The following is a 20,358-nucleotide window of genomic DNA, read 5'->3' on the forward strand; positions in this document are numbered from 1 at the left end:
CATTGATGGGCATTCGGGTTGGTTCCAGGCCTTTGCTATTTTAAAAGTGCCACAATGAACACACATGTGCATGGGTCTTCATAATAGAATGTTTTATAGTCCTTTGGATATATACCCATTCATGGGATTGCTGGGCAAATGGAATTTCTATTTCTAGGTCCTTCAGGAATCGCCACACTGTCTTCCACAATGGTTGAACTAATTTACACGCTCACCAACAGTACAAAAGTGTTCCTATTTCTTCACATCCTCTCCAGCATCTGTTGTCTCCAGATGTTTTTAATGATCACCATTCTAATAATAGTGGGACACTTTAACACTTCACTGTGAGGATTAGATCAACGAGACAGAAAATTAACAAGGATATCCAGGATTGGAACTCAGATCTGGACCAAGCAAACTTAATAGACATTTACAGAACTTTCCACCCCAAATCCACAGAATATACATTCTTCTCAGAACCACATTGCACCTACTCTAAAATTGACCACATAATTGGAAGTAAATCACTCCTCAGCAAATACAAAAGAAAGGAAATCATAACAAACAGTCTCTCAGACCACAGTGCAATCAAATTAGAACTCAGGATTAAGAAACTAACTCAGAACCACACAGCTTCATGGAAACTGAACAACTGGCTTTTGAAATGTTGACTGCATAAATAAATTATTTATTTATTTTTATTGTCTTATTTTATTTTATTTTATTTTATTTTATTTTATTTTATTTTATTTTATTTTATTTTATTTTTGAGGCAGAGTCTTGCTCTGTCACCCAGGCTGGAGTTCAGAGGCTCAGTTTTCGTTCACTGCAACTTCCACCTCTGGAGTTCAAGTGATTCTCCTGCCTCAGCCTCCTGAATAGCTGGGATTACAGGCGTGAGCCACCATGCTGGCTAATTTTCTGTTTTTAATAGAAAAAGGTTTTCACATGTTAGGATAATCTTGATCTCCTGACCTTGTGATCCACTGGCCTCTGCCTCTCAAAGTGCTGGGATTACAGGTTTGAGCCACCGCGCCTGGCCTAAATCTTTTTTAAGAACAGGCAATTCACTGGTTTCTATGCCAAATTTCATCAGCTTGAAGGGACTTGGCTTTTCACAGCCAAGTTTTAAGCATGAGGAAATTATAACTGAAAACATATCGTGTCCTGTGATCTTAGAGATGGCAACTTTTCCTAGAAAACTGGGCAGGAGATTGATCTTATTCTTTGATTTTCTACTTTTTTCCTGAAGAATTTGAATTTACTGTATTTTAACCAACAGCTAAAAAAAAAAAATTGCACAACCTCAGTTAGAAGAGCAATGCTTCTTAACTACATAATAGCTTCATCAACAAGTAAGAGTCTGTTTCCTTCAATGAAGCCACAAATATGTTGAAAGGCCCCAGCTTTCTTCAGGATGTACAAAGATGTCTGTTCAAGTCAATTCTGGACTATTTTCCTTCTTTGCGGTAGCAGTGGTTGTCTGGATGTGTGGGTGTACATTTAACACACATCTTACAGATTTTTAATAATACATTCTTTGGGAGAAAGGAAGACCAATTTTTTCCTATGCTGTGAGAATGTAAAGCACTTCTATGATGACTTATCGGTTTTCTTTAGCAACTGAAGATTGATTGAACAGGGAAATAAAGAGGGTTTGTAAAGGAAAGGAGAAAAATACCTAAAACATTTTATTATTATCAAGCTCATTTTATATTCATTTATTGTCAGCGCCACAAAGTCTAACATGGCCAAGTTAAAATCTCAACTGGAATTTATCGTAGTAAATTAAAAGATGTCAAACTCATTTATTTGTAAAGCTTTTCATCTAGGGGTATTAGGTCCGTAATGTTTATTTGTTAATTCACTATCAATTTCCATTTGATATATTCAGTGACGGTGTGTTTCCAGCTCTAATTTATTATCATCTCAAAAGAAAAAAGAATTCTTCCAGGTCAGACTTTCTAGGGGGCAAGTATCTTGAGTATTTTCATGACCTACTTATACTGATTGTATGATTAGATGATGACTTTGGCAAATTTTCCCTGGAGAGCTTCCTTCTGATCTGTGTCTTTCACAGCAATTTGGGTCTGTAGTAGAGCAAACACGTCTGATCCATTTCTATTGTTCTTCATTTCAGGAGTAGGTTTCACATTCTTCAGAACATAATACAGAGGATAGTATCAATATGTCATGAACAGTTTTCTGTGGTTACCTTGCTGTATGTCTAAAATGAATATTTAAGCAAATCGATGTATTCATTTCAATTTTTTAACCTTATAATGAAATTACAATCCCTTTTCTGATCTAGTAAATGTAAATTTTTTCTATTTGTTTCTAAGCTAGATGATAATTTAAGCATAATAAATAGATGCACTATTTTTATAAAAAGCTAAGATTCTATAGGTAAAATCAAAGGTTTGGTTGAAATTATTTCTTATGTCTCCTTACATTTCATATTCTTTTATTTTAAAAACCATTAAGGATAATTGCTTTACCAATTCTAAAGAACTTTTTAAATTACAGATCTTTGTTTTTAGGGAATATATTCCGCATTAATAACCTAAATTACTCAAGATGAAATAAATTACTTTGTACCATTTAAAAAATACTAAGTAATAAATTTTAGCATTCTTAATTCATATACTAGACCACATCTGTTTTCTTAACTCCAAGAATAAAAATATTTTCTCAATTTTTTCAGTGTTTAGACTGTTAGCAAAATGCTTTTTGTGCCATTTTCACTTTTTCTGATTTATTCTTAATTTGTCAACTTTGTTCCTTTATGATCACTAGGGTAAAAGAGACTAGCTCACACTTCTCAGCACATATGCTCTAATACCCCAAATTATGCATGGTAGCCTCTTCTACAAGACCTTTAGCTCACTGGTTTTTAAGTATCACCTTTACCTCACACCTCACAACCTGGAAAAATCTAGCAAAATGAACAGGCATTCACCCCCTTGGAGAGTTTTATAACTTAATAGAGAAAATATATAATAAAATTGATCCTTGAGGTTATATATCAATAATAAACTCTCTCAAAAACATTTTATTCAACAGGTAAACGTGTGGATTCAGATATAACAGAAGAAGGGATTTCAGGAAGGAATCTGATTTTGGAAATCCCCCGTATGCAAGCCTACTCTTTCCATAGACCTCACTTTGTAGGATACCTCATGAGGAAGGCCATTTTCACATAGCGGCACATACAATGGCCACCAGAATTTATCCCTCCTCACTCCACACTCAATTCAGCCCACATTTAGGCTAGGACATTTACGATGAGTCAAGTATTGTATACACATTACTTCATGTAATGCTTATATCAATCCTGTAAAAATCTATGTCATAATTATCATAAGTTCACACTTGAGTAAATAAATATTTACTGGCATGACATTATCCAAGGTCACACAACCAGTATATGAAAGAAATGGAAATCAAACCCCAGGCTCATTTCACCACAAAGTCAATGTTTCTACCCTGCAGGCTCTGCTGTCTGTGCTTTATGAATTCTTTATATGCTACATCACGTTTTTCCTTCTCACTGTGGTCTTCCCCATTCAGAACAAGTGATAATTCTGAGGAATATTTTATGTAGCCTCTTTACTTGTTGAATTTTCTCATGTTTTACAAAATTGAACTAAAATAAAAGTTTTAAATTCCCCCAAGTTTATTGTTTCTTCTAAATTTATTTTATTATTAATATTTGAGATGAGTCTCACTCTGTAGCCTAGACTGGAGTGCAGTAGCACTGTATCTGCTCACTGCAACCTCCGCTTCCTGGGTTCAAGTGATTTTCCTGCCTCAGACTCCCAAGTAGCTGGGATTACAGACATTCCCCACCATGCCCGACTAATTTTTGTGTTTGTAGAGACATGGTTTTACCATGTTGACCAGGTTGGTCTTGATCTCCTGACCTCAAGTGATCTGCTCACCTTGACCTCCCAACGTACTGAGATTACAGTCCTGAGCTACTGCACTGAGTCAAATTCCAAATTTAAATTAACACAAATTCAAATGTTAAGTATCAACTGTTGAGATAAAGCAACTAAAATGTATTTGTGTTAAATTTTAGCTTTTTCAATTAAAAAAAAAAAAGTGACATAAAGTAAATTTTGATTGTAGACCACACTATCTCCTACTCTCAGGAGATCTATTTCAACTAGGAAGTGTAGTTCATGGTCAGATTACACTCTTCTCCATTTTCAGTTATAAATATATGTGATTTGAAGCCAATATTGGCACAGCCAGAATAACTAATGATTTTCAGGATCGTGTCTTGATATTATGTAGTAAACTCAAAGCTTCTGTAAAGCAATATGAAGTTTTAGCTACTATACAACTCTTTCAAACCTGCCTGCCTTGATAACCCAAGGTCATTGCAAAGCTCTCCTCTAACTTCCCAAGGAGCCACTACCATAAATTAAAAATTAGAATAATTATTTCACAACAGATGAGAGGGAGAGTATACCTCTAAAGAGCAACATTATTCTTTTTAAAATTTTTTATGGCTTTAAAGATATTTTAGTTTCACTTGATGAATTTCCTTAATTGACCAGTAATCAAAAGATCAAAAGTAGGTTCAAATAATTTTATAATGTTGAACAGTACACAAAATTGCAAAATTATTTCTTCTTGGCTGCCAACTTTTTCTTTGTTTTAGGACTGCAATGCAGCTTCCAGTTAAAGCATCCCAGCCTTCTTTGAAAGCTACTTATTTGCTTCATGACTACGGTCATGTGCTTTCAATTGCTTTTGCATTTTACCACTTACTCTCTACAGCATTCTTTTATGGATGAACGACTGCCTGGCAAAATAGAAAATGAACTACACTATGTAATTAACTTCTTTGCACAATGGAAGTTAGTCATCGACACAATTAAGCCACTGGCTTCAGGATCCAGTGCTGAAGGAATGAACAGCATAACCCAAGAGTATTCATTTCAAGAAGACTTTCCTAAATCATTGAATTGAAGAGTTCTGCCTGCTTTTTTGGTATTGCAAGAAGAATCCAAAGTAAACTCTCTTTCATAAACTGAAATGTCCTAAAAGTATTTTGTTTTTTCTACGTATTTTTTAAAGATTTTTTTACTGTTTCTGAACTATTTACAGAGATTTCAGAATATTAGTGGGAAGATATAATTTAGGGATTATTTTCTTGTTCAAGCCCAGGAAAACTGATCTAAAACATAAAATGTAGTTTTTAAAAGCAGAATATTTAAATATTTTTCCATTTTAACATAAAGTATGATCAAAAAATAAATAGAATAAATATAATATAAAATCATTAATTTTAATATGTTTCAGTTCTTCAAAATATAAATAACTTTCAGAATTAGTTAAGAATGCTTTAGGAATTTTAACTTATTAGGTAAAATTCAATATCAAGTGATGGCTAGGTATGTATGTAGACTAAAATACATGATAAACAGCTACTAAGTTGCTGGAAAAGTATTTTTTTTAAAGAAAATTGTAAAATTTTAAATAAGTATGGTTTGTTTTTAAAATTTAATTAATTTTCAAAGTGACATATGAGGATAAAAATCTTGACAAGGAAACTATCCAAGGTCAATTGAGTTAATAAAAAATTTCCAAATTGCTCTTTGCCCTTTGATCATATTATTGATCAAAAACATTCGTACAAACTAGCTGAAGCACCTATGAAGTCAGATAAAAGTATAAAATGTAGAAAATAATCCCACAATGTTGCAAAATTGTGATAACATTCAGTAATTCTGTGACTGCAATTGTTGACAATGTTGAAGAAATACATTTATGTAAAGAATGAGTGTTAATGATCTTATTGTTTTTAAGTTCATACAAACATTTCTCCTTTGATATTTCATTTTAAGTTTTCATTATAGTAACTAGCATGTTTGGACTTGACCATACTCAAATATGTAAAACTATAAATACCCAGAGAACTCCAAAGAAATTGGAGTTGCAATTAGTGTTTCTACTGCAATTTTTTTTCTTATACTAGTTTTTGACTAGGCATTTATTTTTCCTTTGACAGAGGATTGTAAATAGCTTCTAGTTGATAGTAATTGAATGTGGTCACTTGACTTACTCCTACAACTAGTACACTATTTTATGAACTTTGAATTTAAGGACAACCATTAAATTTCTGGTGCAAGAGGCAGCAAACCACTTTGCCATGTACATACCTATGCAACAATCCTGCATTATCTGTACATGTACCCCAGAACCTAAAGTACAATTTAAAAAAGTTTCTTCCTCCTTAAATGTTATGATTCTCTCATATTACTTTTCTCAGTGTTTCTCTATAGCTGTTTTCTCCATTGAATTTAACAATGCATTGTTGAATACCTGTGGGTTAACACACTGACTCTTTAGGGATTATTTTCTTGTTCAAGCCTAGAAAAACTGATCTAAAACATAAAATGTAGTTTTTAAAAGCAGAATATTTAAATATTTTTCTATTTTAACATAAAGTATGATCAAAAAATAGAATAAATATAATACAAAATCATTAATTTTAATATGTTTCAGTTCTTCAAAATATAAATAACTTTCAGGTTAGTTAAGAATGCTTTAGGAATTTTAACTTATTATGTCAAATTCAATATCAAGTGATGGCTAGGTACATATGTAGACTTGCAGGGAAGGCATTGCGACTTATAACAGAGAGATTTCTTATGGACATACGAACTTTTAGGTCCTCAGTGTTGTTGGATAACATTTTGAGACAGACACTTTCTTTTTGCACATAGGATGAGGGCAGCCACTTGCTTGACCTATATCATGAAAAGGCAACATCTAGCCTCAAGGTTAATATTACTCAGACCATCATCTTACCTGATTTTTACAAGGTTGTAGTATTCTGGGTTACCGAAGGATGGAGTGCAATCTATCATTAACTATCCCATAATCAAGTTAGAGAGTAACATAACAAGTGGGCTGTTAGAAAGAGCTAGGATTAAAAAATAAAATCTGCATCGGATAAAAATACTGGCAGAGTGGAGCTTTTTGGTTTTCCAGCTCATAGAATTTTCAAAAGATTAACTAGTTGGGAAATGGGTTGGAATGCTGGCAAGGGATGGTCATGGAAAAGAAGCAGCTTGCTATGTGGGCTGGGGTTTGGGAAGAACCTGAAATCAGAAGTAGATGGTGGGAAGAACACCAAGCTTGTGCCAGCCTGGGCTTCCACGGACTGGCATCCCAGGTCTTCTTTGGTCTACAGTGAAAACATGGTCAAAGTATGTACATAGATTCTCACAAGAATTATTTTATGTGAGATGATTTGCTGTTCGATATTCACTCCTTTATACATCTGCCCCCCAAAATAATATTAAGTGATTATCGTCTATCACATAAGATGTGAATCTTGATGTTTGTAAAGATGTGAGAATCAACATAAAGGACGAAAAAGTACCCAAACAGTACAACACAAGGGGCTTGGAGAAAATACAGAAGGTACATGTGATATAAACTAAGAAGCTTGGTGAGTTTACCGAAAGGGGAGGCTCTTCAATAGCAATGAAAGAGAAAGGATTAAGATGAAAAAATATTAGAAGTTTCCAGGCAGAGCATGGGCAAGGTCCAGAGGTGAAGATTGAGCTTGTCAGTATTTTGGAATCATACTTAGAGTGAGAAAGAGGGCAAGTGGCCATCAGACACTAAAGAATATCTAATGTCTTGAACAAAAGTTTGGACTCTATTCTCTAGGTAATAGGGAGCCATTGAAGGGTTTCAAGCAGAGAGGTGATGCTTTTAGATCTGACTTTTCAAAAGATTGTGCTGGGAACAGTGAAAAAAATTGTTTGGAAAAGATCAAGATTAGAGATGGAACCGGTTCAGCAGTTGTGGCAGCTAGAAGGAGAAATGGTAAAAAATTATTGTTTTTGTTAATGGTGACCTTGAAGATTTTATACTTAATGTCATGAATGCTTACATTTATTTAAATATCATTCTATTATTTAGCCTTTCCTGCTCCCTTTTAAACTTAATAAAATATGATTCTCTTTTATTATTTTAAATTAGCCAAATTTCTAGGCAATGAATGTAATGGACTTTGTCAGAAATTAATAAACTTTAATCAAGAAAAGATTATTTTCACCAGACAAGGTATTTTCACTAAACAACTAAACAGGAAATTCAGAAATAGGGCATCATATTCTAAATACCTTTCTATAACTAATTTTCATAATGGGATTTTATAAGAATTTTTTTCTTTTTTTTTTAAATTATACTTGTTCTGAGGTATATGTGCAGATATTGCAGGATTGTTACATAGGTATACATATGCCATGGTGGTTTGCTGCCTCCAGCCCCCTGTCAGCTACATTAGGTATTAAGGGTTCAAGCTAGCACAGGTTGCTACTTCATTATAAGGATAGTTTGACCATTTATGCAAAAATATTATATTTACAAACACCCAACTATTCCCATTTCTACATCTATCTCTGCTGAACAGACTTTTCTCAAATGAATGGAAACTTAATTTACAGAAATAAGATTATTTTAATAAATATAAGAGGGCATTGGCATGGACATTTATAAAGCATTAATTGGAACAAAAATCTGGCATATTGTTAATAAGAAATCAAGATGTGATACTCCTAGAGGGTAACTGAAGTTTTGTTTCTGCTCATTTATCTTATGTGAAAATCAATAATTTTAAATTTTATGTTATATGTGGACCATAGTTATTGATAGGAGAGCCTGGACATGAAGTGAGAATATGTGGGTCTAAATTTGAGTGTATTCTGCTGATTGTATATAAAAACTTGTTCATATTTTTGAGACTTTAGATGAGATAAACTCGGTCAAGCTTGCCCAACCCACAACCTGTGGGCTACATAGGGCCCAATATGACTGAATTGGATTTACAACACAAATTTGTAAACTTAAAACATTTTGAGAATTATTATTATTATTATTATTTTTTTGCGTTTTGCTTTGTTTGGCTTCAGCTCATCAGCTATCATTGGCGCTAGTGGGTTTTATGTGTCAGCCAGCACAATCCTATTTCTTCCATTGTGTCCCAGGGCATCCAAAAGATTGGACACCCCTGAACTCGCTAATACTTAAAGATTTTTTTAAATTCAGATTACTGTGAGTCTTTGGTTCTCATCATGTATAAATTTATAAACATAGGTACTATTTAGTAACAAAACGCAATAATGAAATACAAACGTCGATAACTGTTTTCACCATTCAATATTCCATTTTAATTTTTCTGAAATTATCTTTGCTCTATTAATAAAGTCAATTATTTCTCATTCATTCTTAATCATCTAAGACCATATCTATTTAGATGTACATAAATATATGTGTACCAACAATTCCACATGTTGAAAGTGAACTTATTCTATAATGGAATAAAATAACACTGGTCTTTGGATATGGGGGTAAGTGCTTTTATTTTTATTTTTTTTAATATATTTTATTGCACTTTAGGTTCTGAGGTACAGGTGCAAAACTTGCAGGATTGTTGCATAGGTACATACATGGCAATGTGGTTTATTGCCTCCATCCCTCCGGTCACCTATACCTGGCATTTCTCCCCAGGCTATCCCTCCCCAACCTCCTTAACCCCCCATCCCTCCCCTAATTCCCCACAACAGACCCCAGAGTGTGATGCTCCCCTCCCTGTGTCTATATGTTCTCATTGTTTAACACGCACCTATGAGTGAGAACATGGAGTGTTTGTTTTTCTGTTCTTGTGTCAGTTCACTGAGAATGATGGTTTCCAGATTCATCCATGTCCCTACAAATGACATGAACTCAACATTTTTTGTGGCTGCATAGTATTCCATGGTGTATATATGTCACATTTTCTTCTTCATTCAGTCTATTATTGATGGGTATTTGGGTTGGTTCCAGGTCTTTGCTATTGTAAACAGTGCCACAATGAACATATGTGTGCATGTGTCATTATAGTAGAATGATTTATAATCCTTTGGATATATACCCAGTCATGGGATTGCTGGGTCAAATGGAATTTCTATTTCTAGGTCCTTGAGGAATCGTCACACTGTCTTCCACAATGGTTGAACTAATTTACACTCCCACCAACAGTGTAGAAGTGTTCCTATTTCTCCACATTCTCTCCAGCATCTGTTGTCTCTAGATTTTTTAATGATTGCCATTCTAACTGGTGTGAGATGGCATCTCACTGTGGTTTTGATTTGCATTTCTCTAATGACCAGTGATGATGAGCATTTTTTTATATGTTTGTTGGCTCATAAATGGCATCTTTTGAAAAGGGTCTGTTCATATCCTTCACCCACTTTTGAATGGGTTTGTTTGTATTTTTTGTAAATCTCTTTTAGTTCTTTGTAGATTCTGGATATTAGCCTTAGTCAGATGGGTAGATTGCAAAAAAATTTTTTGCATTCTCTTGGTTGCCAATCCACTTAACAATTGTTTGTCTTGCTTTGCAGAAGCTCTAGAGTTTAATTATATCCCATCTGTCTATTTTGGTTTTTGTTGTTGTTGCTTTTGGTGTTTTATTCGTGAAGCCCTTGCCTATGCCTATGTCCTGAATAGTTATGACTAGGTTTTCTTCTAGAGTTTCTATGCTGTTAGGTCTTATGTTTAAGTCTTTAATCCATCTGGAGTTAATTTTAGTGTAAGGTGTCAGAAAGGGGTCCTGTTTCTGCTTTCTGCACGTGGCTAGTTTTCCCAACACCATTTATTAAACAGAGGATCTTTTCCCCATGGCTTGTTTTCTTCAGGTTTGTCAAAGATCAGATGGTTGTAGATGTGTGGCATTGCCTCCAAGGCCTCTATTCTGTTCCATTGGTCTATATCTCTGTTTTGGTACCAGTACTGTGCTGTTTTGATTACTGTAGACTTGTAGCATAGTTCTTTTTGCTTAGAATTGTCTTGGCTATGTGGGTTCTCTTTTGCTTCCATATGGATTTTAAGGTGATTTTTTCCCATTTTGTGAAGAGGGTCATAGGTAGCTTGATGGGGATAGCCTTGAATCTATAAATTACTTTGGGCAGTATGGCCATTTTCACAATATTGATTCTTCCTAACCATGAGCATGGAATATTTTTCCATCTGTTTGTGTCCTCTCTTATTTTCTTGAGCAGTGGTTTGTAGTTCTCCTTGATGAGATCCTTTACATCCTTTATTAGTTGTATCCCGAGATATTTTATTCTCTTTGTAGCAGTTGTGAATGGGAGTTTGTTCTTCATTTGTCTCTCTTTAAGTCTGTTACTGGTGTATAGGAATGCTTGTGATTTCTGCACATTGATTTTGTATCCTGAGACTTTGCTGAAGTTGCTTATCAGTTTCAGGAGATTTTGGGCTGAGACAATGGGGTCTTCTAAATATACAATCATGTCATCTACAAATAGAGACAATTCGACTTTCTCCTTTCCTAATTGAATCCCTGTTATTTCTTTTCTTACCTGATTGCTTGGGCTAGAACTTTCAGTACTGTATTAATTAGGAGTGGTGAGAGTGTCCTCCAAGAGAGGACATCCTTGTCTAGTGCCAGATTTCAAAGGGAATGCTTCCGGGTTTGACCATTCAGTATGATATTGGCTGTGGGTTTGTGATGAAGAGCTTTTATTATTTTGTGACATGTTCCATCAATACCTAGTTTATTGAGAGTTCTTAGCATAAAGGGCTGTTGAAGTTTGTTGAAGGCCTTCTTTGCATCTATTGAGATAATCATATGGTTTTTGTCTTTGATTCTGTTATATGATGGATTACATTTATAGATTTGCATATGTTGAACCAGCCTTGCAACCCTGGGATGAAACTTACTTGATCATGATGGATAAGCTTTTTGATGTGCTGTTGCAATCAGTTTGCCAGTATTTTGTTGAAGATTTTTGCATCCAGTTTCATCATGGATATTGGCCTGAAGTTTTCTTTTTTTGTTGAGTCTCTGCTGGGTTTTGGTATCAGGATGATGTTGGTCTCATAAATGATTTGGGAAGGATTCCCTGTTTTTGGATTATTTGGAATAGTTTCAGGAGTGGTCTAAGCTCCTCTTTGTATGTCTGGTAGAATTCAGCTGTGAAGCCATCTGTACCTGGGCTTTTTAAAGTTGATAATTGCTGCCTCAACTTCAGCCCTTATTAGTCTATTCAGGTTTTCAACTTCTTCCTGGTTTAGGCTTGGGAGGGTGCAAGTGTCCAAGAATTTATCCATTTCTTCCAGGCTTACTGGTTTGTGTGCATAGAGTTGCTTGTAGTAATCTCTGATGGTAGTTTGTATTTCTGTGGAATCTGTGGTGATATCCCCTGTATCATTTTTTATTGCATCTATTTGAGTCTTCTCTCTTCTTTATAAATCTTGCTAGTGGTCTATTTTTTAATCTTTTTGAAAAAACCAACTCCTGGATTTACTGATTTTTTGAAGGATTTTTTTTGTGTCTCCATCTCCTTTAGTTCTGTTCTGATCTTAGTTATTTCTTGACTTCTGCTAGCTTTTGAGATTTTTGATCTTGCTCCTCTTGCTGTTTCAAATTTGATGACAAGGTGTCAATTTTAGATCTTTCCTTGCTTCTCATGTGGGCATTTATTGCTATAAATTTCTCATATAGAAACTTCCAGATGTTAACCTGGGCTCTCCTTTATGAGGTGACTCTTTGGATATGTGTGGATCAGGGAGCTGCTTGAGGAGACAGTCTGTCTTTTATAGGAGCTGAAGTGCTGAGCTTTGAGCTCCGTTGTTCCGTTCAGAGCTGCTGGGCAGGTACATTTAAGTCTGCTGCAGTGGAACTCATAGCTGCCTTTTTTCCCAGGTGCTCTGTCCTGGGAAGGTGGGGCTTTATTTATAAGTTTCTGATGTGCTTCTGCCTTTTTTTCAGAGCTTCCCTGCCCAGCAGGGAGATAGCCTAGTCACAGTCTGCCAGCAGACGTGTTGCTGAGCTGCCGTGGGCTCTGCCCAGCTGCTGTGTGAACTTCCTTCCAGTTTTGTTTATAGAGGTATAGTTAGAACTGCCAAGGTAATTGCTGTCTGCTGCAGTAATGGAGGACTACCTCTGTAATGGAGGACTGCCTCAGTAATGCTAGATGCTTTTTCCCCCCACCAAACTGGACTGTCCCAAGTCTAGTTGCACTTGCTGCAAAACTCTCAGTGCAGAGTGTTTCAGATTGTTTGTCTTTGTGGGAGTGGGACCCACTGAGCCAGATCACCTGGCTCCCTGTTTCATCCCCCTTTTTTTCAGTTGAATGGGTAGCTCTGTATCCCAGGCATTCCAGGCTCCAGTTGAAATGGCTGTCCAGATTTGTGTGAGTTTTCTTGCAGAGACCTGCAGCACTGCTAAAACAACTGTGCTGGAAACTCATGGTGCTTTTCAGCCTGGGAATCTCCTGATCTGTGAGCAGCAATAACTTGTTTGGAAATGCAGTGTTCACTCACCCTCTGCATTGTTCTCACTGGGAACTGCACTCAAGAGATGTTCTTATTCTGCCATCTTGGATCCACCCCAGTGCTTATAGATAAAAATGAAACAGATTGTTTCAAAATAGATGCATTAAAACCCCCCATCATCAAGATTAAACTTCATTTAAAAAGCTTTATTTTATTTTATTATTATTATTATTATTTTCTGAGATGGAGTCTCACTCTGTCAATCAGGTTGTAGTGCAGGGGCTTGATCTCGGCTCACTGCAATCTCCCCATCCTGGGTTCAAGTGATACTCTTGCCTCAGCATCCTGTGTAACTGATATCAGCCTCCTGTCTAGCTGGGATCACAGGCATATCCAATCACATCCAACTAATTTTTATATTTTTATTAGAAACAGGGTTTCACTATGTTGCCCAGGCTCCTCTAGAACTTCTGACCTCAGGCAATTCACCCACATGGGCCTTCCAAAGTACTGTGATTAAAGGCGTGACCTATGGTACCAGGCCTAAACTTCTTGAAATTCTGAAGATCTTCAAACCTCTTCATATATGTTGCATAACACAATTAGTAAAGAATTTTAGGCCAGACCCAGTCCCTCATGCCTGTAATCCCAGCTTTTTGGGAGGCTGAGGCAGTGGATCACGAGGTAAGGAGAACAAGAACATCCTGGCCAGCAAAGTGAAACCCTGTCTCTACTAAAATTTAAAAAAAAAAAAAAAAAAAAATTAGCTGGGCATGGGGGTGGATGTCTGTCATCCCAGCTACTCCAGAGGCTGAGGCAGGGAAATGGCTTGAACCCTAGAGGTGGAGATTGCAGTGAGCTGAGATTGCACCACTGCACTCCAGTCTGGTGACAGAGTGAGAGACTCTGCCTCCAAAAAAAAGAAAAAGCCTTTTAAGTGCAAACTTATTCTCAAAGCAGTGAGAAAGTGGTAAATTTTCCTTAATTGGCTGTGACCTACATATTCTCTTTAAATGTTACATTTTAATATTTTTTTAAATTGCAGAGATTTTAAGATAATGCTTTGACAATTTTTTTTTTTTTTTTTTTTTTTTTTTTTACTGGAGACAACATTAACTTTGATGAGTTTTTTCCACAGGCTTAGGAAATATAAGGCTTTATATGACAATTTTACCTAGACATATCCTGTCATGTATAAGCTATATGCTTGGAGCTTGGATATATTCTGTATAATATATAGGATGCTTCCACTGCTTGAGCAATGTGCATGTTTCAATAAGAGTACAATAAAACATTTGAGAGTTTGTGACAGCTAAAGTCATGGCCAAGATCATCATTTTTGTAATCCTTAAAGCCAACGTTTTATGTGCATTTTAAAATATACATGTGTTTGGGAAAAGGTCATGTTTCATTACACAAAATGTGAATATTTTGATATTGCATATTATTTTTTAAAACTGTATTCACTGTGATTCCCTCACTTCAGGAAAAATAAATGTGTCCACAATCTCTTCAACCAAACAGTACAACTGTCATTATTTGAAATGAATAAGAATGTACCAAGTACAAAAAAATCTAAGTATAATCAATGGGTTATGAAATATAATTGTCAAAATTCCTATGTTCTCTCTTGAAAAATAAATTTTTAGGTATATGGACTGAAATGCTTTGGTGTTAAATCAGTTTCCTTTTTTTTCAGTTTTTTTAATTGCATTTTAGATTTGGGGGTACATGTGAAGAACATGCAAGATTGTTGCATAGGTACACACATGGCAGTGTGATGTGCTGCCTTCCTCCCTCTCACCTATATCTGTCATTTCTCCCCATGCTATCTCTCCCCACCTCCCCTCTCCATCCCTCCCCCATTTCCCCCCAACGGACCCCAGTGTGTAGTGCTCCTCTCCCCATGTCCATGTGTTCTCACTGTTCAACACCCACCTATGAGTGAGAACATTTGGTGTTTGATTTTATGCTCTTGTGTCAGTTTGCTGAGAATGATGGTTTCCAGGTTCATCCATGTCCCTACAAAGGACATGAGCTCATCGTTTTTGATGGCTGTGTAATATTCCATGGTGTATATGTACCACATTTTCCCTGTCCAGTCTATCATCGATGGGCATTTGAGTTGGTTCCAGGTCTTTGCTATTGTAAACAGTGCTGCAATGAACATTTGTGTGCATATGTCCTTATAGTAGAACGATTTATAATCCTTTGGATATATACCCAGTCATGGGATTGCTGGGTCAAATGGGATTTCTATTTTTAGGTCATCAGTTTCTAAAGCATCATAGATTTGTCAGAAGACCTCAGTTGGACCTAGGTGAGGGGTGTGTGTGTGTGTGTGTGTGTGTGTGTGTGTGTGTATGCGTATGTGTGTGCATGTTTCAGTAATGTTTGTGATTTCTGATTACAGAGTTTTAAATTTTTAATTAAAACTTTTTGAGCCAATACTAAAAATTGGAAATTTTCATAAAACAATCCAGGTGTTATTCTCTTCTGGAAAACCAGAAGTAATACAGAGATGCATAGAGGCTTTAGATTTACACTCATTTACATTTATTTGAGACCTGTAAGCATTTGAGTTTTAATCATAGTTTTAGACCAACTCAATGGGTTCTTGGCGCCTTGTTATATTATGCCCCAGAGGTAGTGTAGAGGGGGATTTCAGCTGTACCAAATAGTTCAATTTATACAGTAGCAGAAGCAAAGAGGATAAATTTTAATTTTAGTTATATTTATAGAGATTAAAGGCATTTCTTTCTCAACATCAGAAAACAGTTTCTGAAAACCAGACATCCTTTATGAATGTACTAACCTGGAACTTATTTCATCTATTGTAAGTATAAGAAATCATAATATGCCATGTGGACTCAATGTGTCTCAATTATTTTATAAATCATTATACGAGGTTTGTCACATGTTTTCACTGTTAATAAATGGTGTTTTTTTATTTCAGTAACTTGTTTCTAATAGGTAAAAGTGCTTGGTGGTTAAATTTGTCAAAAGTGTCATTATTGTACATCCAAGGTAGATCTTCACTGTAACAAACTATGATGATTATAAAGAAAAATGCAATAATGAAAGGGAGACTTTGGAGATACCATACTAAACATTCGCTGTAATTTTTTTATTGGAAAATCCAGAATTCTTATCAAAACGAAAATCTGACAACACATTTTCTTAGAAAACATTTGAGAGTAAACAGCTATAATGTAGCCATTCAGGAATACGGAGATTTTATTTTGGAGGGCAACACACTGTAAACTTTTTTCCTAGAAGACTTTCCAATTTTCATATTTGCTTTTGTAAGTTATGGGAAGTGGAAATTTTTTCTGTTTTTCTTTTCAGCAAGGCAACAAAGGGTAAGTTCTAGTCTAAACTTAGGCAATAAATTAGAATTGGAATTGTTCATATCTACTTTGCGGAATGACAGCACTGAAAAATGTCTTCACGAAAATCTCTGAACCTTAAAAGTAATCCTTTCTTCTTTTTCTTTTCCTTCCCCTTCCCTCCCTCCCTCCCTTCCTTCCTTCCTTCCTTACCTTTTCTTTTGTTCATTCATTCCTGCTTTCTTTAGATACACAAAGAAAGAGTGTGTGCATGTGGATTTGTGTGTGAGATGTTTGTAGTTATCCAACAGCCTAATTAATACTCATTAGCTAGAAAAGAGTGTTGATATGTAGTTCACCACAGACACTATCTCAAGTATTCCGGCAGCATAGAACGTACCTGCATGCATGCATACTTTGAAAAAAATTAATATACAGAGATCTCTGGGAAAAATATTATTAGCTTTGTGCTATGGAAATTTTTTTCAAAAAGAGTAAGGCACACACACATACACATTTAAGACAGTATTTCATTGTCGGTTTTAAGATAATAATAGGAAACATAATTTTATGAGTCAGAGTCCGCTTGACTTTAATCCTTTTAGACACTGCAACCATTTGATTAAGTGCTATATGAGCTTTCTCCCCCAACACTCTCAAAGTGTCATCTGTCATAGCCTTGCTGTCACAGCTATAAAATATGACTGTCTAATGATATTAGAGCCAAGAAATATGATGTTGGGTTTGGCGTTTCATATCACAATGATTCCTTACTGTAAGCCACGTAGCATATCCCAGTGTACATAACGGAAAAGAAAATATTAAATTGAACACATAAACATGGCCGATTTGGGGGTGAAGACTAAAAAAGGTAACATTATTTTACTTTTACACACATTCAACGCAGACTATCATGAAAATAAAGACCTATTGTCCCCGAATTTGTTTTTTCTAAGAAAATTCCTCGGAATGTATTATTTTGAGGATGTGAAAGATTATATACACAAGCTAAAACACCTGATCGGAATATTTGCTTGAGTTGTCTGTATTAATATTGCATCTAGATTTGTTATTCTCTGGTTTCTAAAAATATCCTCATGTGTTGCTAACACTGTAAGCGTCAGCTAAAAGTGGAGCAAGATCTCACAGGATCTGCGATAAGAGAAGGTATTCTCTAGTTCCTGTCCCCGAATAGATAATTCAGTTGTGTCGTTATTGGGCAAGTTACTTCTCTTTCTCACTGTCCTCATTTGTAAAACTATGCTTTCAGTGTTCGCCTGGCAGACACTACTGTGAATTAAACTGGGGGCTCCTCAGCGGCGAGGCCGGCGGCCTTCCCCAGCTCTCTGGGTCCAGGTCGCCCCTCTGGGGCTGGGAGGCCGCCCCGGGACCTGGCAACGCCACCCCCCAACCCCCAGGTCCTCCCCGCCCGGCCGGAGTGGGGAACTGCGGGCCTCAGCGCCGGCCCAGGCCCCTCCGGCGTCCGCGCTGGATCCCAGGCTGCCGCTCAGCGCGCGGCCCCGACGCCGTGAAGATCAAAAACGCGGGCCGGGCGCGGTGGCTCACGCCTGTAATCCCAGCACTTTGGGAGGCCGAGGTGGGTGGATCACGAGGTCAAGAGATCGAGACCATCCTGGTCCACATGGTGAAACCCTGTCTCTACTACAAATACAAAAAATTAGCCGGCCGTGGTTGCATGCACCTGTAATTCCAGCTACTTGGGAGGCTGAGGCAGGAGAATTGCTTGAACCTGGGATGCGGAGGTTGCGGTGAGCCGGGATTGCGCCATTGTGCCTCAGCCTAGTGACAGAGCAGGACTCCGTCTCAAAAAAAAAAAAAAAAAAAAAAAAAAAGAAAGAAAAAAAAAAAAGAAAAGCCAGGAAACCGTCTTTCCCATGGTTTGGCATGAGCATTAGGGGAACTCTAGTAAAGCTCTCGCACTTTGAACATATTGATATCACCGCAGAGGAAGAACAAGAAGAAGTTGAGAGTTTAAAAAGTATTCGGAAATATTTGACTTCTAAGGTAGCATTTGGATCACCGGCATTCGGGATATACAGCTTGAACGGAAAGATTTAATACTTTTTGGCAGAAGAGGGAACTTGGACTTTATTAGGTTTCCAATCCAGGACCTGCCTACTTTTATCCAAATGGGAAGAGATAAAATCCTCTTAACTTTGAAGACGATGCTGTGTGTTACAGGAGGCGGTGCTTACAAGTTTGAAAAAGATTTTGGCACCATTGGAAACCTCCACCTGCACAAATTGGGTGAACTTGACTGCCTTGTCAAGGGCTTGCTGTATAGACTCTTGTCAGTTTCACTGGCCAAGTGGAGTGCTATTATTTCTATTATTTTGCTAATACCTCAGAACCTGAGCGATGCCAAAAGATGCCTTTTAACCTGGATGATCCCTACCCACTGCTTGTAGTGAACATTGGCTCAGGAGTCAGTATTTTAACAGTCCGTTTCAAAGACAACTGTAAATGAGTGGCTGAGACAAGCCGTGGAGGGGGTACCATTGTGGGTGTATGAAGTTTATTGACTGTCTGTGAAAGTTTGGAAGTCTTGAGATGGCATCCCAAGGTGACAGCACACAAGCTGACAAGCCGGTCTGTGATATTTATGAAGGAGATTATGAAAGATTTGGTTTGCCAGGTTGGGCTGTAGCATCTAGTTTTGGGATTATGATTTACAAGGAGAAGCAAGAATCTGTTAGTAAAGAAAATCTGACAAGAGCTACCTTAGTTACTATTGCCACTAACATTGGTTCTGTGCCACGAATGTGTGCTGTGAATGAATGTGTGCTGTGAATCCAAAAAGTCTTTGTTGGAAACTTTTTATGTGTCAATACCTTCTCAATGAAGGTTTTGGCATATGCACTAGACTATTAGTCAAATGGTCAACTGAAAGCACTATTTTTAGAACTTGCGGGATACTTTGGAACAGTTGGTGTGCTTCTGCCAAATTTCAGCTAAAGCATCAGGTCTCTCTCTCTGCTAATAAAGTCATCCAAGAGGAACTAAAACCAGAGGCATTATTATGCATTGTCACTGGGAACCAAAAGATAAGAGTAGCATAAGCTACTGAATGTTAACAAAAAAAGAATACCTGTGAAACAATTAGGAGAAGGTTTGACTCATAGAAAGTGCTCAATAAAATATAGTTATATTTGTCATTGGGATTATTGCTGAAAACATACAGTGAATCTAGCCTTGTCTTCATACAATGCCATAATTTAGATCTGTAATTTGGGAATTTTTGCCCCATACTTCTTAAATAATTAGATAACTTGTAGAGAATGCAAATAATATAATAAAATTAATTGAGGAGATTAGGGTACATTCAAGAACAATTGCTTTGGTTCACGGAGCTGTATGAATTATAAGACATGTCAAAGTAGACAATAAGGAAATGTGAGAAGTAGAAATAACCCACAGGCAGTAAAGATGATCACTGGGGGAAGATAGAATATTTTGAATGGAGGAGGTTTAGCCAGACTGTTATATGTGAGGAGTACTGTGTATTCTTTAACAAACAACCACTGAGAAGGGTGTACAAAACTCAGACACATAGAATCTGTCCTCTGAAAATGCGTGTGCAAATGGAGGAACTGGAAAATACATTAAGTACCATAAGACGCACTTGCCAGACTGCAAAAATGCACAAAGGGCAAGAAGTGGTTGTAGAATCATAGCATGAGTATTGCCTTGGACCCTTTTCTGAAATAAAACAACC

At 36.5% G+C, this 20,358-nt stretch overlaps 1 pseudogene; it reads left to right on the plus strand.

The window, feature by feature from the left end:
- The first annotated feature begins 7,025 nt into the window (after nt 1-7,025).
- Nucleotides 7,026-19,598, plus strand: LOC101042171 (pantothenate kinase 3 pseudogene; annotated as a pseudogene).
- Nucleotides 19,599-20,358: the final 760 nt, after the last annotated feature.

This window comes from Saimiri boliviensis, chromosome 18 (assembly GCF_048565385.1).
Source record: "Saimiri boliviensis isolate mSaiBol1 chromosome 18, mSaiBol1.pri, whole genome shotgun sequence".
Lineage (NCBI taxonomy): Eukaryota > Metazoa > Chordata > Mammalia > Primates > Cebidae > Saimiri > Saimiri boliviensis.